Source organism: Physeter macrocephalus, chromosome 8 (genome assembly GCF_002837175.3).
Source record: "Physeter macrocephalus isolate SW-GA chromosome 8, ASM283717v5, whole genome shotgun sequence".
Taxonomy (NCBI): Eukaryota; Metazoa; Chordata; class Mammalia; order Artiodactyla; family Physeteridae; genus Physeter; species Physeter macrocephalus.
In genome coordinates this window covers 93,803,336-93,818,569 of record NC_041221.1, presented here as the reverse complement: position 1 = coordinate 93,818,569, position 15,234 = coordinate 93,803,336, and the positions used below count along the sequence as shown (strand labels likewise).

General features: G+C 35.0%; 1 protein-coding gene across 3 annotated transcripts in view; it reads left to right on the top strand.

Annotated features, from left to right (window-relative positions):
• KIAA0825 (KIAA0825 ortholog) overlaps positions 1-15,234 on the top strand; it is a 467,916-nt gene that overhangs the window by 60,169 nt on the left and 392,513 nt on the right. The window lies entirely within an intron of this gene.

The following is a 15,234-nucleotide window of genomic DNA, read 5'->3' as shown; positions in this document are numbered from 1 at the left end:
CTATCTAATTTACATTTGGTAGTGTATATATGTCCCTGCCACTCACTCACTTCATCCCAGCTTACCCTTCCCCCTCCCCATGTCCTCAAATCCATGCTGTAGTAGGTCTGTGTTTTATTCCCGTCCTACCACTAATCTCTTCATGACATTTTTTTTTCTTAGATTCCATATATATGTGTTAGCATACGGTATTTGTTTTTCTCCTTCTGACTTACTTCACTCTGTATGCCAGACTCCAGTTCTATCCACCTCATTACAAATAACTCAGTTTCATTTCTTTTTATGGCTGAGTAATATTCCATTGTATATATGTGCCACATCTTCTTTATCCATTCATCTGTTGATGGACAGTTAGGTTGCTTCCATGTCCTTGCTATTGTAAATAGAGCTGCAATGAACATTTTGGTACATGACTCTTTTTGAATTATGGTTTTCTCAGGGTATATGCCCAGTAGTGGGATTGCGGGGTCGTATGGTAGTTCTATTTGTAGTTTTTTAAGGAACCTCCATTCTGTTCTCCATAGTGGCTGTATCAATTTACATTATTCCCACCAGCAGTGCAAGAGGGTTCCCTTTTCTCCACACCCTCTCCAGCATTTATTGTTTCTAGAGTTTTTGATGATGGCCAATCTGACCGGTGTGAGATGATATCTCATTGTCGTTTTGATTTGCATTTCTCTAATGATTAATGATGTTGAGCATTCTTTCATGTGTTTGTTGGCGATCTGTATATCTTCTTTGGAGAAATGTCTATTTAGTTCTTCTGCCCATTTTTGGATTGGGTTGTTTGTTTTTTTGTTATTGAGCTGCATGAGTTGCTTATAAATTTTGGATCTTGATCCTTTGTCATTTGCTTCATTTGCAAATATTTTCTCCCATTCAGAGGGTTGTCTTTTTGTCTTGTTTATGGTTTCCTTTGCTGTGCAAAAGCTTTTAAGTTTCATTAGGTCCCATTTGTTTATTTTTGTTTTTATTTCCATTTCTCTAGGAGATGGGTCAAAAAGGATCTTGCTGTGATTTATGTCATAGAGTGTTCTGCCTATGTTTTCCTCTAAGAGTTTGATAGTGTCTGGCCTTACGTTTAAGTCTTTGATCCATTTTGAGTTTATTCTTGTGTGTGGTGTTAGGGAGTGTTCTAATTTCATACTTTTACATGTAGCTGTCCAGTTTTCCCAGCACCACTTATTGAAGAGGCTGTCTTTTCTCCACTGTATATCCTTCCCTCCTTTATCAAAGATAAGGTGACCATATGTGTGTGGGTTTATCTCTGCAGCCTGGAAATTTTTAAAAAATATTTATTTATTTATTTACTTGGCTGTGCCCTGTCTTCCTTGTGGCATGCAGGATCTTTAGTTGTGGCCTGTGGGATCTAGTTCCCTGACTAGGGATCAAACCCAGGCCCCCTGCATTGGGAGTGTGGAGTCTTAGCCACTGGACCACTAGGGAACTCCCCAGCCTGGAAATGTTTATGGTTAGATTGATCTGATAAAATAAAAATAACTTAAGCATGGCAGTATACACTTTCTCTCTAACACATATATATGGAATCAAAAAAAAAAAAATGGTTCTGATGAACCTAAGGGCAGAACAGGAATAAAGACACAGATGTAGGATTTTAGAAATTTTTGAGACTTTGAAGAGTAAGTTTGTAAATCAATGAAAATATCCTACCATGGTATTAAATACTTTCGTAAAAATGTTCTCTAAATTTTGGTGCAGTTTCTGCAAAATCTACTGGAAATTTTTAGTCAAAGCATTTAACAAGTAGAAGGCAAAAAATTCAGTTTATGTGACACTTTTAGGGAATTGCAATTATTGAACACAAAGCTTGCAAATAGGAGGACCTTGAAATGTTCCTCCATGAAATCAAATGGGAAACTAAACAAATTAATTTATAAGAACTCGAATGGGGCTTCCCTGGTGGCGCAGTGGTTGAGAGTCCGCCTGCCGATGCAGGGGACATGGGTTCGTGACCTGGTCCGCGAAGATCCCACATGCCGCGGAGCAGCTGGGCCTGTGAGCCATGGCCGCTGAGCCTGTGCATCCGGAGCCTGTGCTCTGCAACGGGAGAGGCCACAACAGTGAGAGGCCCGCGTACCGCAAAAAAAAAAAAAAAGAACTCGAATGATGTATAAAATTTAATTGTGAAATTCCGTAATTGTGTTTTGAAGTACCTATGCTTATGGGGAAAATATTTTGATGGAGTTCATATTTTTAATTGAATAAATTTATATTATGGTTCAGAATGAAGTTAACCTGGAAAAGCCTACAAGTTTGCAGTACCTAAATTTAGCAAAACATAAAAATAGAACTACCATATGACCCAGCAATCCCACTACTGGGCATATACCCTGAGCAAACCATAATTCAAAAAGAGTAATGTACCAAAATGTTCATTGCAGCTGTATTTACAGTAGCCAGGTGATGGAAGCAACCTAAGTGTCCATCATCAGATGAATGGATAAAGAAGATGTGGCACATATATATAATGGAATATTACTCAGCCATAAAAAGAAATGAAATTGAGTTATTTGTAGTGAGGTGGATGGACCTAGAGACTGTCATACAGAGTGAAGTAAGTCAGAAAGAGAAAAACAAATACTGTATGCTAACACATATATATGGAATTGTAAAAAAATGGTTCTGATGAACCTAAGGGCAGGACAGGAATAAAGACACTGATGTAGAGAATGGACTTGAGGACATGGGGAGGGGAAGGGTAAGCTGGGATGAAGTGAGAGAGTAACATTGACATATACACTACCAAATGAAATAAATAAATAAATAAATAAATAAATAAATAAATAAATAAATAAATAAATAAATAAATAAATAAATAAATAAATAAATAAATAAATAAATAAATAAATAAATAAATAAATAAATAAATAAATAAATAAATAAATAAATAAATAAATAAATAAATAAATAAATAAATAAATAAATAAATAAATAAATAAATAAATAAATAAATAAATAAATAAATTTAGCAAAACATTGAAAATAAGCATATATATTTATTTGATAAATTTGTCTGTTATTAATCCAAAAAGGCACTTTGCATAGAGGCCAAAAAATAGAAACTGTAAAAATATTTTGGCTAGAGTATTTATGTATTTCATTATTAAAAATTAAAATTGGTGATATTTTCCACTAGTGAATTTGCTCTGAACTTAATAAATTTACCAGGTAGATTTGCACCTGAGAAAGAGTATACAGAAGAGTCACTTGAAGGTGTCAACACCTTAAAATTTACTAACCGTAAATTGTATCTTGGAAAATTATAAAAATAATACAATCGTATTTTGAAAAATACATTCTTCATAAAAATAACTGTGAGAGGCAGACACAACTAAGAAATTGATTAAAGTATATGAAATGTACCAAGAATCATCTGTTTTTATATTTTTAATGTTAAAACAGTATAAAGATTTTTTTTACTTCAATGGGCATAGATAGAGGAATTTTTTGAAAGAATGTTATTTTGAATATAAGTATTACTTAGGTCCACAAATATTATAAAGCTACTTACTTGATTTGTAAGCATCCATCTCAAAATATTATATAATTTAAATTATCTTCAGCACCCTTTTTACTCAAAAAAAAAAGGTCGTAGTTTGGATGAATGAATTCTGTAATCCTTTGATGTATATATGCTTCATCCCCTCCTTCCCAAATCCCATTCCCCCTTTTCCAAATGATTGCTTTATTGTAATTCTTATACTTCAAATTCATTACTTCCAAAATGAACACTCCCTTTCCCCCTACAAATTAAACATTAACTCTTTCCTTTGATTTTTCTCTTTCGCTTGAGAGTATGTCTTTTCTACCAGTCACTTAGAATTAAAATCTTGCTATAAACACTGATTCCTCTCTCACCTTTACAAAGATCATTCTGGTGGTAGGATAGAGAATGAATTAGGAGATAATGCAAAAAATAGGGAAACACTTTAGCAAACTGCTGTACTAATCCAGCAGTTTGGATTTTGGATGAACACAGAAGCAATATGAGAACAGGGTTGGATATGACAAATATGAAGGCAAACTAACCATCTGGCTGTGGGACTGGTGAGAGAACATTAGAACATGGGGGATGACTCCCACATTTCTGACATGAGTGCCTAGGTTGATAGTGGTGCTGTTAACTATCAGAGGGACCTCAAGAAAATGAAGACCTTTTAGAGGGAAGATAATAAAATTGTTTGGGGCATGTTGAGTTTGGGTGCCTGTGGGACATCCACAGGAGTTATCCAGTGTGGAGTTGGACAGTTAGAACAGGAGCTCCAAACCCAAGTTGTAGCAGAAGACATGGATACGGATGAAATTGTTCAGTCAGAGGACCACAGGAAAGAGACAGAAAAAGGGACTGGTAAAGGAAACTGAGCTATGGTGTCCAGGACAGATTTAGGGAGAAACAGTGCCCTAATAGCACTTCCTTTGGGGAAGAAAGTGCCTGGGACCAGTGTGGAGTGTAGCAGGTTGGACGGAAGACTGACATTTGGCAATTTCGAGGTTCTATAACTATAGGAAGAATTCAGGCCTAGCTTAGGAAATGTTCCCAGAAATATCTTACCATTTGAAACTTTTAGATTTAAGTTTAATAAATTAAGCTTCAAAGATATAATAGTTTATGTATAGTTTTGCAGGTAACATTTATTCTACTACTCCTCTACAAACTTATTATCATTATTCATTTTTACTCTGACTTTTTTCAAAGTTTCACATTGTGTGTACAAGGGCATGTTGATTAGTATAGAGTGGACTTTCTAATATCTTGTCAAGAATGTCAGTTTTATTATAATTTCACACATAGAACTATTCTAGAAATTTGACTTTGAAGTTGAGTCAATCCAAAACAATTTAAAAAATCTCTTTATTTTTCATTCTTAGGATTGTTTCTCAATGGTATCTATGCATAAAATTTTAATGTTTTTACATTTTATTTTTACTTATTAGTTCTTTCAAAGAATGTGTTCTGTATCTTTAGACTTTATTTAGTAATTAAAGCACCTAATTTAAGTAATTTTCTTTCTATAATCCATGCCTCCACATTGCCTCTTATATGTTCATTTTGGTCCCTCAGCTTTGGTATATGATTCATCTTTTAGTAGAAAAATACTGGGTTCTTTCATCACAATTACAGTCATTGGTCTGATAATCCTATGAGTCAATCTACACAAAACAAGAAGCTCATATCAAACTCCTGGCAGGTTTGGTTAAAATTAAAATGCACGCTCAACTGTAGAGATTGTCAAGTGTGGAAATAATATTTGTCCAGCTGGACAGCTTTCTTTTGTAGTTGCTAAATGAAAGTTGAGATTCTGTCTGCTCCTTGAAAGCTTCTGTGTCATGAAGGTAATTTGGACTGTTTGTGGTTTGACAGGGATTATTAAAATCAGATGAAGTGAAGGGAAGCAAGTGTGAGAAAGCAAAATTGACACTGACACTCTCTATTATTTGCAGCTTGGATCATGATGACTATGTTGATATGATAGATTCACTGTTGAGATATGTTAAGCAGCAAATAAAGTAAAAAGCAAGAATAGTGATGGATTTTCAGATTTAACATGAAGAAATCCAATATTTACTTTCACTGATTGCTTTTTAAATAGGTTTTCAGGTCATTTCATATGAATTTATTTATAACCAACAACAAATTATCCCTCTATTGAACTATAGAATTAAAAAGTATACTGCAAAGGCAGGATAACAGAAAATTAAATATGAAAGAAATAGATCACATGATTAAAATAATAGAATTTTTAAACTAAAAGGGTCCTTAAAGACCGCTTTTATCTGATTTCCTTTTTTGGTAGATGGAAACTAGAAAGAGTTTTAAGGTATCACATTTAAATGTTATTTGATAGCATAAATAAATGTAAAATCCAATTTTTCACCATAAATATATTTTCTTACCTTTTAACAGTTATTATAGTATATTATAGTTATATGTTTTCTATAAATAGTATTATCTACTTTAATGAAGTAAATGCCTTCCATAAACATGATTTTCTACTGAAAGCATTCTTAGTAGAAGGAGTTATAGCAAAAGGCTATTTCAAGATGTCAATCAAGGACAGTTATAGTAGAAAAATATAAATAAATATGACAAATACATATATATATAACTAGGTGAAGAAACTGGAGTTATCCTATGCATTGTGGAAAACCTTCAGTGGTATTTAGGCAGGGTAGTGAAATGATCTGAATTGGTTTGTAACATGAGAAGTCTAATGCCAGTGTGCAAGGTGGATATCATCCAGGTTTCCTACAATTCAGTTCAACAGTTCTAACACTAACTACCTGGAGTTAGCACAGTCATTGCAGTCCTACAAGACTGCCCCCACTTCAGACATGAGCACGTGAGGTCTCCAGGGATACCCGCTTCTGCCTGGCTGACTACAAATGCAGCAGCTCCCACAGGTTCAGTAATTCATTTGAATGACTCACAGAACTCAGGAAAGTGCCATACTTCTGATTACAGTTTTATTAAAAAGGATACAACTCAGGAACAGCCAAATGGAAGAGACACATAGGACGAAGTAAGGAAGGGGGTAGGAGTGGCAAAAACCAAATATGTATTTATTATACCACAAATATGTATTTATGTATCTTGGAGACAAGATAGTGTGCCAGATTTGGGGCGCTGGTGCAGAACGAAGAAGTCAAATTTGAGAGCAGTGGTGACCATTTAAGATATTAGGAAGAGAAAGGGTCAAAGAATTTGATGACCATTTAAAACAGGGGTCAGCAAACTTTTTCTATTAAAGGCCAGATAGTAAATATTTTAGGATTTGTGGACAGCATATGGCCACTGTAGTATATTCTTTATTGTTTGTTTTTTAAATTTTTACATGTTAGAAATGTAAAAACTATCCTTAGCTTGTAGGCCATAGAAAAAACAGACTGCACCATAGTTTGCTGACTCCTGATTTAAAATACTAGGCATGAGGGCTTCCCTGGTGGCGCAGTGGTTGCGCGTCCGGCCTGCCGATGCAGGGGAACCGGGTTCGCGCCCCGGTCTGGGAGGATCTCACATGCCGCGGAGCGGCTGGGCCCGTGAGCCATGGCCGCTGAGCCTGCGCGTTCGGAGCCTGTGCTCCGCAACGGGAGAGGCCACAACAGAGGGAGGTCCGCATACTACAAAAAAAAAAAAAAAAAAAAAATACTAGGCATGGGAGAGGGAGATTAGGTAGGTGGTGACCCTGTGACATAGGAAGAAAAGTTATTTTAAGAAAAAGATTTTTTTTTCCTTAAGATTATTTATTTATTTTTATTTTTGGCTGCGTTGGGTCTTCGTTGCTGTGCGCGGGCTTTCTCTAGGTGCGGCGAGCGGGGGCTACTCTTCGTTGTGGTGCACGGGCTTCTGATTGCGGTGGCTTCTCTTGTGGCAGAGCATGGGCTGTAGGCACGCGGGCTCTAGAGCGCAGGCTCAGTAGTTGTGATGCATGGGTTTAGTTGCTCCGCGGCATGTGGGATCTTCGCAGACCAGGGCTCGAACCCGTGTGCCCTGCATTGGCAGGCGGATTCTTAACCACTGCGCCACCAGGGAAGTCCAAGACAAAGATTTTGAATTAAATGTTGAACATGTTGAGTTGAAGGGACCTTTGGATCAGCAAAGTGGAATTGTCTAGTAAGTGCTTGGAAGTATGTGTGGGGCTTTAGAGAATTAGAGACATAGACCTTGAATTTTCAGCATCAAGATAATAGATGAAAGAGGTTGTGAAAAGCATGCAGAATAGGAAGAGGACCAGTAACGCCAGCATGAGATGTGTAGGAAGAGAAGCAAAAGAGAAATTTCCATAGTCCGCTTCCCAACTCAGGCAAGGGAAATAAGGAGATTTGGGAAGACTGAAAAATGAAACTAATAGGAAAAGATTTTTGAGGTCTGAGGAGAAAATCCAATGAATAAAAATAAAACAAAATTTTTTAATTAAAATAAATCTACTACAGTAAAATTACATAAAAGGAAGCAGTTGCTTTGAATGAAAAATGCTCAAGGAAAGTATTTAAAATGAGAAGCAGGTTTAGAAAGAACTCTGTGGTGAATATCAGTGTTCAATGGCAGAGAGAGAGGAGCCAATCAAGATGTTTATTAGTTTAATAAAAACTACTCTGGTCAATTAAACAAACAGACAATGTGGCTGTTGGGCGGTTGAGCAGGGAAAGGATTTATTATATGTATCTCACAGAACCAAAAGGAAGCTGCATGAGCAATCAGTCAGTCAGAGGAGGACAGGAACTGGGCAATTACAGGGGCCTCAGCCAAAAAAATCCATGCATCTTTTCTTGGGAGGCTGGAAGTATCGTGATTGGTTTACTACCAGTGATTCCCTGTCCCTGCCTTCATTCCAGATTTCAGAATTTATTTAGTATGCATCTGATCGTTCAACGTGGCTCAGATTTCTAACCCTGAATCAATTAGTTATGACCAGGAAAGCTGGGTCCTTTAGCATAGAAAATGCACCACCACTTGTACATCTGATACTGTATATCAGATAAAAAAAGAAATGTGAGCTGGCCAGCTACCCAAAGTGGGGCCTCCTACCAGGAGCCTCTGAATAAATGATGTGAGAAACTAGAAGAGAACCAGGAAAGTATAATACTTAGGAAAATTGACAAGAGAGAAGACAACTTCAAGGAATGAGTAGCTATCAGTACCAAATAGTGCAGAGATTGAGTATGATGGGAAGTGAAAAATATTTTGTCAGTTTCAGTAAAAGGATGGAGGCTGAAACCAGATTATTCTGGGTTGAGAAGTGAAAGATGAGAACATGAGATTAAGAAATATGGACTGCTATTTTGAGATGCCGGGCTATGAAAAGAAGGGGATCCTAGGGAGGGTTTTGTTGGTTTCTAAAAAGCAAGAAACTTGAACATGTTTATAGTCAACTGAAAGGGATATTGATGTTGTAGGACTAGTTGTTGATAACTGATGGAGCAAAGCCCTGAAAGTCATAAAAGGGTATTTCAATGGCTAGATTTATTCATCAAATTGATGTTAATTAATAATATTACTAAAATTTAGGAGAATAGTATCACATTAATTTGACTAGCTAATCAATAATATTAACATTTTAGGAGAAATTCTTCAACTCTTGGAACATACTTTAAGAACTGTAACTCCTTTAGAAGCACCCATTTCGGTACAAAGTACATACTAAGTTCAAAGCATTCTCGCCTAATTATTAAAAGAGTTCCTTAAAAATATAATTGACATCTCATAAGCTATTTATTATTCCCACTTGCTACATAATACAACTGCCTTTTAAAAAGTGCTCCATAACTTAAACTTTCTAATGCAGATGTACTGTTTTCCAAATTACTAAGGTTTTACTGTACTTGAAAATTCACTAGTAAATCACAGCCCCATGATTTGCAACATTATTTAGTTCTAATCTCAAAATATATAATAATTTTATGACTTTTTAAATTTATTTTTTTGTCTTAAACTGATTTTTTAAAAATTTTATTTATTTATTTATTTATACAGCAGGTTCTTATTAGTTATCTATTTCATACATATTAGTGTATATATGTCAATCCCAGTCTCCCAATTCATCCCACCACCATCCCCCTCACCCCACCACCCCCCACTTTCCCCCCTTGGTGTCCATACATTTGTTCTCTACATCTGTGTTTTATGACTTCTAAATCATGTGAAATATACAAGTGTCAAGTTATAAAAGAATGCTGAAATTAAATTCATTTTTAATTATCTTGGTTTCACTGTTGTATTAAAGCAAGAGATGATGAAGATTGCATATTGAAGATTATATAGAGTTATTAAAATGAAAATATTTCCTGGAAAGAAAGGTACACTGAAAAATAAAGAAAGCAATGTCAATTTGGTGATTAAAGCATATGACAATTAATTCTGTTTGCTTGTCAAGCAGCAATAGTGTATTCCAACTGATCCTGTCAGTTTCTACTTCATACATACACATATCTAAATTACTAATAGAGGAGTTACAGTGAATTGTTCTATATTTTATCAAAGGGGATTTTAATAGTTGTAGTATATTAATATGAATACTTACTGGATGTATATCAATATTATAGCTCATATAATTATAATAATCAGAACTTCTGCAATAATTAGTAGAAAGCATAGCAGTATAAATTGAATAAAACAAGTTCATTATTTCCTAATATAAGACTTTAATGTATTAGGTATTTGAAATGACTGTCAACAAATGGAGATCCATTTGAGTTGTTTCTCAGTCTTTAGGGGAGGCTAGAACATTAAAATTTCAACTCTCAGTAATTGATGAAAAGAAATTTTTGGCAACTCTGAAATATCACAGGGGAAGATCTAGCCTTAAAAAAATTTTTTTTTTGGAAATTATATAGGCTTCATAATGAATGAAATTTTTAATTGTTCTAGGGAAAGCTGTTAAATATGTATGGCAGTAAACAAGCCAACATATATAAGAGGTAAAATAATAATTTTTTTTGTACAACTTTATAACTACATAAAATTGTCAAAATTTAGTAAAAGTTAAATTTTGAATTATATAAAGTTGGCAGGACTTTGTGAATGATATAAGAAGACTACTTTGTGACTAAATATGGATGGAAAAGTAAAAATGAACCAGGCCAGAAGAAAAGGCTGGTCCAGATTTAAGAATGACGACCTGGTCCAAATTTCAGTTTGCTTTTTTTTTTTATCAAATCAGCAACTCAAACCAAACAAGAAATACAAAGAATAATACAAATAATATACAAGATACCAAGAATAATAGCTCCAGGATACATGATGGCTGTAATGTCACCTTTTTCCTTGTGGAGGCATAATGACCAAGCTCAGTTCGTCTCAGACATCTTTTGTTGAGTAAAGAGTGTGTCAATTCAAAGGAACCCAGAAACATGGGCTGATTGCTTTTTAGAATATTTTAGGGAGCTGCAGGTTGGAGAATGGAGCATCAGTACAGGGCATCTACCTATTACCATAAGAGAATGTCTTCCTGCCTCACGTTTCCTCTTTTCACATAATATTTCTTGCTAAGCTACAGATTCTACTTTAGCTTTTCATGTGGCAGTCCTGGAGAAGGGAAAAGGGAAGAATTAAAAATAGCTCTGAGAGTCCAGGATACAGGAACAATGATGGTATTGACAAACGAAATAGTCCATGGAAAAGTTAATTTGGGGGGTTCAGAAATATGTCCTTCTCCTACCATTTTTATAGAATACAACAAATTTATAGCTAGAAGAAACCTCAGAGCCTAATAAATCCATTCACCTCATTTTATAAATGAGGAACATAAGCTCCATCCCTCCTGAGAGATTGAGTGACTCACCCAAAGTCACAGAGGCATTGGCAGACCAGGATCAGGACTCAAATCTTTTGATTCTTGGTTCAATGATGTTTAGAGTTAAATGTATTTTATTATAGAGCAACATTTTGAAATTGTTCATTTATATGTGGAATGTATAATTATCTTTAATTAATCAGAATACCCCATTTACTGTGCTAATTAACTGTTTATTTTAGGCTAGACAGTGATATTGGATGGTAGGACTTCAGGTGAGCTAGAGGTGGTGGACAGATTAATTCCACAGTCCAGACATAGATATGAAAGGCATTAGACCCTCCTCACTGGAGAAATCACTTGATCCAAATGTTTCCTTTACTAACTAAATTTCCATGTGGATTTCCTCCCAAGGGTTGGTTTTTCTATCTTTTCACTCCTTTTTAATCATGTTGGTCTTAAGAAGAATGGCACTCGGGACTTTTATTATTGAAGAAACCGAAAAAAGATAAGAACTCTAACCACTGTATGTGTTTAAATAAAGAAGAAGAGATAGGATAGAAAGGTATCATTTTAAAATATGTTAAGGGACAAGTGAGAGTCCAAAATTACTTTTGTGTGCTTTCTTTTGATCACGTAAGGTATGATTAGTTTTATTGCTTTACTGTAATGTTTTCTGGCAGTGCTTATAATATTTTCATATTTTATTATAGTCATTGTTTTAGGAATTTATAGCTCAACTGTTATAATTTGCCTATGGCTGAAATTTGATCTACAGATGTTTGGCTTAGATATAATTCTTCAAACATAACTTGTCTTTAAAAGGCAATAATTAATATTAGATTGGCTGCTAATACTTGTTTGAAATATTAAACACTGTTTTTTAAATCTTATACAAAAAGTGATCAGAAACATTACAGGAGAATGAACATTTAAAAACAGGGTTGGGGAATGGAAATTTCAAAAACAAAGTTATTGTACTTTAAAAAGTTATAGTTCCCATCTTTGATTGATCGTGGATTAGGATAAGAGACTTCATTCATTATGTCAAATTATTATTGTGTCCCTGATGACGATTTAGAGGGACATAAACAGAATATAAAGCTATATCTTGATCCATAGCTTCATAGCCTCTTCCTTTTTCCCCTTAGATTTTTTTTAAAGGTAATTCTATCTTTTTGAAATACCACTGAAGTATTTCCCAGATTACATTGGTCCCTCAATAATTTCCTTTTCTGTTGTTGAGGTCATAGTTATGTTTCACTTAGAATATAGCAGTGATCTTTCTACTCGCTCCCTTTCTTATGGTCCTGTTCTTATTACTGTTCCTTGAGAGGAGAGACTGTTCAATCATTCAGTCTCTCTGCTGCTTCATGATGCCCAGCACAGTGTCAGACACACTGTGGGCCCACAAAGTACATGACAGGAAATGGGAAGTTTGGTGTCTGTGCTCAGACTCATTCAGTGCGTGCTTCTTTCTCACCACAGTCCTGCAGGGATCACTGCCATCCGAATGGGAAAACTTCTAAATCCAAACTTTAGCGTCACTTACTACAGTCTGTACTCTCCCTCCTTTATTTCTCATGTTGGTCCTGTGCATCCCTATTCACTCAGGTTAATTTTCTCATCTTATTATAGTTTGCCCATCAAGTTTTCTATTATCCTATCACACAGCATCTTAAACTTTACTACCACTGTAAAGGTGACTCTTGTTTCTCTTGTCCTTCACCACCTTGAAATCTTATCATACATATGGAAGCATCACAGATCTATGCCAGTCCTATGAAAACTCTGAACCATCATCATCTGGTACCCCATCATTGTTATCAAATGGCATTCCTTGATAATGACAGTCTTTGCATGTACTGATTAACTTCTCTACTGAGGTTAAACAGAGAAAATCATGCAACCATGTAGATTGGGAATCCTTCAAAATCATGGTCACCAAACCCATCTGAATGTTTGACCTTTTTCTGTCCATTATTGTTTTACCCCAGAGCTGATTTCAATGAAGGACATAACACATTCAATATTGAAATGATACAAAACAGCAGATTTCCTTTTAACAGCATTTGTAAGCACAAATACCACAAAACAATACAAAAAGTTTGGTGAAATGGTCAGTGGAGAGATATTTAGGAATTATGTAAGGTTTGAATCAGACTTTGAAAGAAATTATAAATACAGATTGGCAAGAGAGAAGTTTTAAGGTTGGAAGATGTTTCAAATGAAGACAAATAGAAAGTGTATTGGGTTGGCCAAAAAGTTCTTTTGGGTTTTTTCCATAGCAGCTTACCAAAAACCCGAACGAACTTTTTGGCCAATCCAATAAAATAAGAGACCATACACGTCCTGAGAGCAAAGCTAATTTCTTTTTTAACTACTTTTCCTAATTATATATAAAATAAGTACTTATTGCAAAGCATAGGAAAGTGCTAAATATGAAGAAGAAAACAAAAATCAACCATAGTCTCTCCAGTCTGTCCAAAGATAACCATTTTAGCATTTTGTTTAATATCATTTCTACATTCTACAATGTTTTATTTATATGCAGTAACTGATTCATTTATCAAGAGTCCAGCAACCTCAAGTTTTAAAACCAAACAGGTCTGGGTTCATACCCTACCCCCTAACACTGGGTAGCTATGTAACATGGACATGTTAGTTCATTTCTTTGGGCCCAAGTTCCCTCCCCTATACATGAGGATAATAACTGTTTTGTAGAGTTATTATGAAGATTAAGGAAGGTGATGTATATAAATTACCTTATACATAGTAGATATACAACAAATCATATTACTAGTTTGCTATTATATTTAAGCTGACTTCTACACATATTTTCTTTAGTTTGAATATGTGGAGTCTGAAGTAATGAGGCGTTACAATATCGACAAATTGGGGCAACTCTGAACAGAATATTGATAATATAATTTGTTTTATTACAGAGAAGCTGACTATAAACAAAATATTTACTAAGTTTGAGTTCTCTACGAGAACCCTCAGCCATTCAAATCTTTCCATTATAAAAGTGAAATTTTATTGTCTTGCAACAGTTTTTGAATATCTCATCACCTGAAAAGTTGAACTACCCAAAAAGATTCAAAAATATGCAAACACATAAACTGAATTCATTATTAGTAATATTGGCCATTGGGTTCAGAAATGACTGTTCTGATAACAGCTGTAAGTAGGTGAGCTACTGGAAAGATAGGAAGATATCAAACTCATTGGTATATGGAAATATTGAGGTTTTGTTGTCCTAAAGAAGTATAACTTGTTTTTTTTGTGGGTTTTTTTTTTTTTTTTGGTGGTACGCAGGCCTCTCACTGTTGTGGCCTCTCCCATTGAGGAGCACAGGCTCCGGACGTGCAGGCTCAGCGGCCATGGCTCACGGGCCTAGCTGCTCTGCGGCATGTGGGATCTTCCCGGACCAGGGTACGAACCTGTATTCCCTGCATCGGCAGGGGGACTCTCAACCACTGAGCCACCAGGGAAGCCCAAGAAGTATAACTCTGATGGACATAGCATTTTCTACCACTTAGCTTATAGTTTTGGCAATTTTATTTTTTTGCCTGATTTCAAGTTAATATTAATTATGGTATATTATAGGTAAATATTTGTTTTCAAATGAAAAATTAACCCTTTTATTGCAAAATATTTTTAAAAGGAGACTCCAAATGTATGAGGATTTTGATATTTAAAATTGGTATATTGGAACTAATTGAGTTTCAAATGACAAGTCTGGTGATACCATGGACTTCTATATTAAAATGTTTTAGTTGAATGTTTTCCTCTTAAGGTAATATCTCTTAGGAAGACTGAAAGCTGTATTCCAAAACAACTTCTTTGAAGTGCCAGATAGAACCTATGAGAAATCTTTAGCTGTTTTATTATATGATAATAAATTACCTACATTTATTAATAATTAAATAATTGAGGATGAGTGAGTCTATTAGTGTTGTAGCTTCTGCAAAACTTTTTA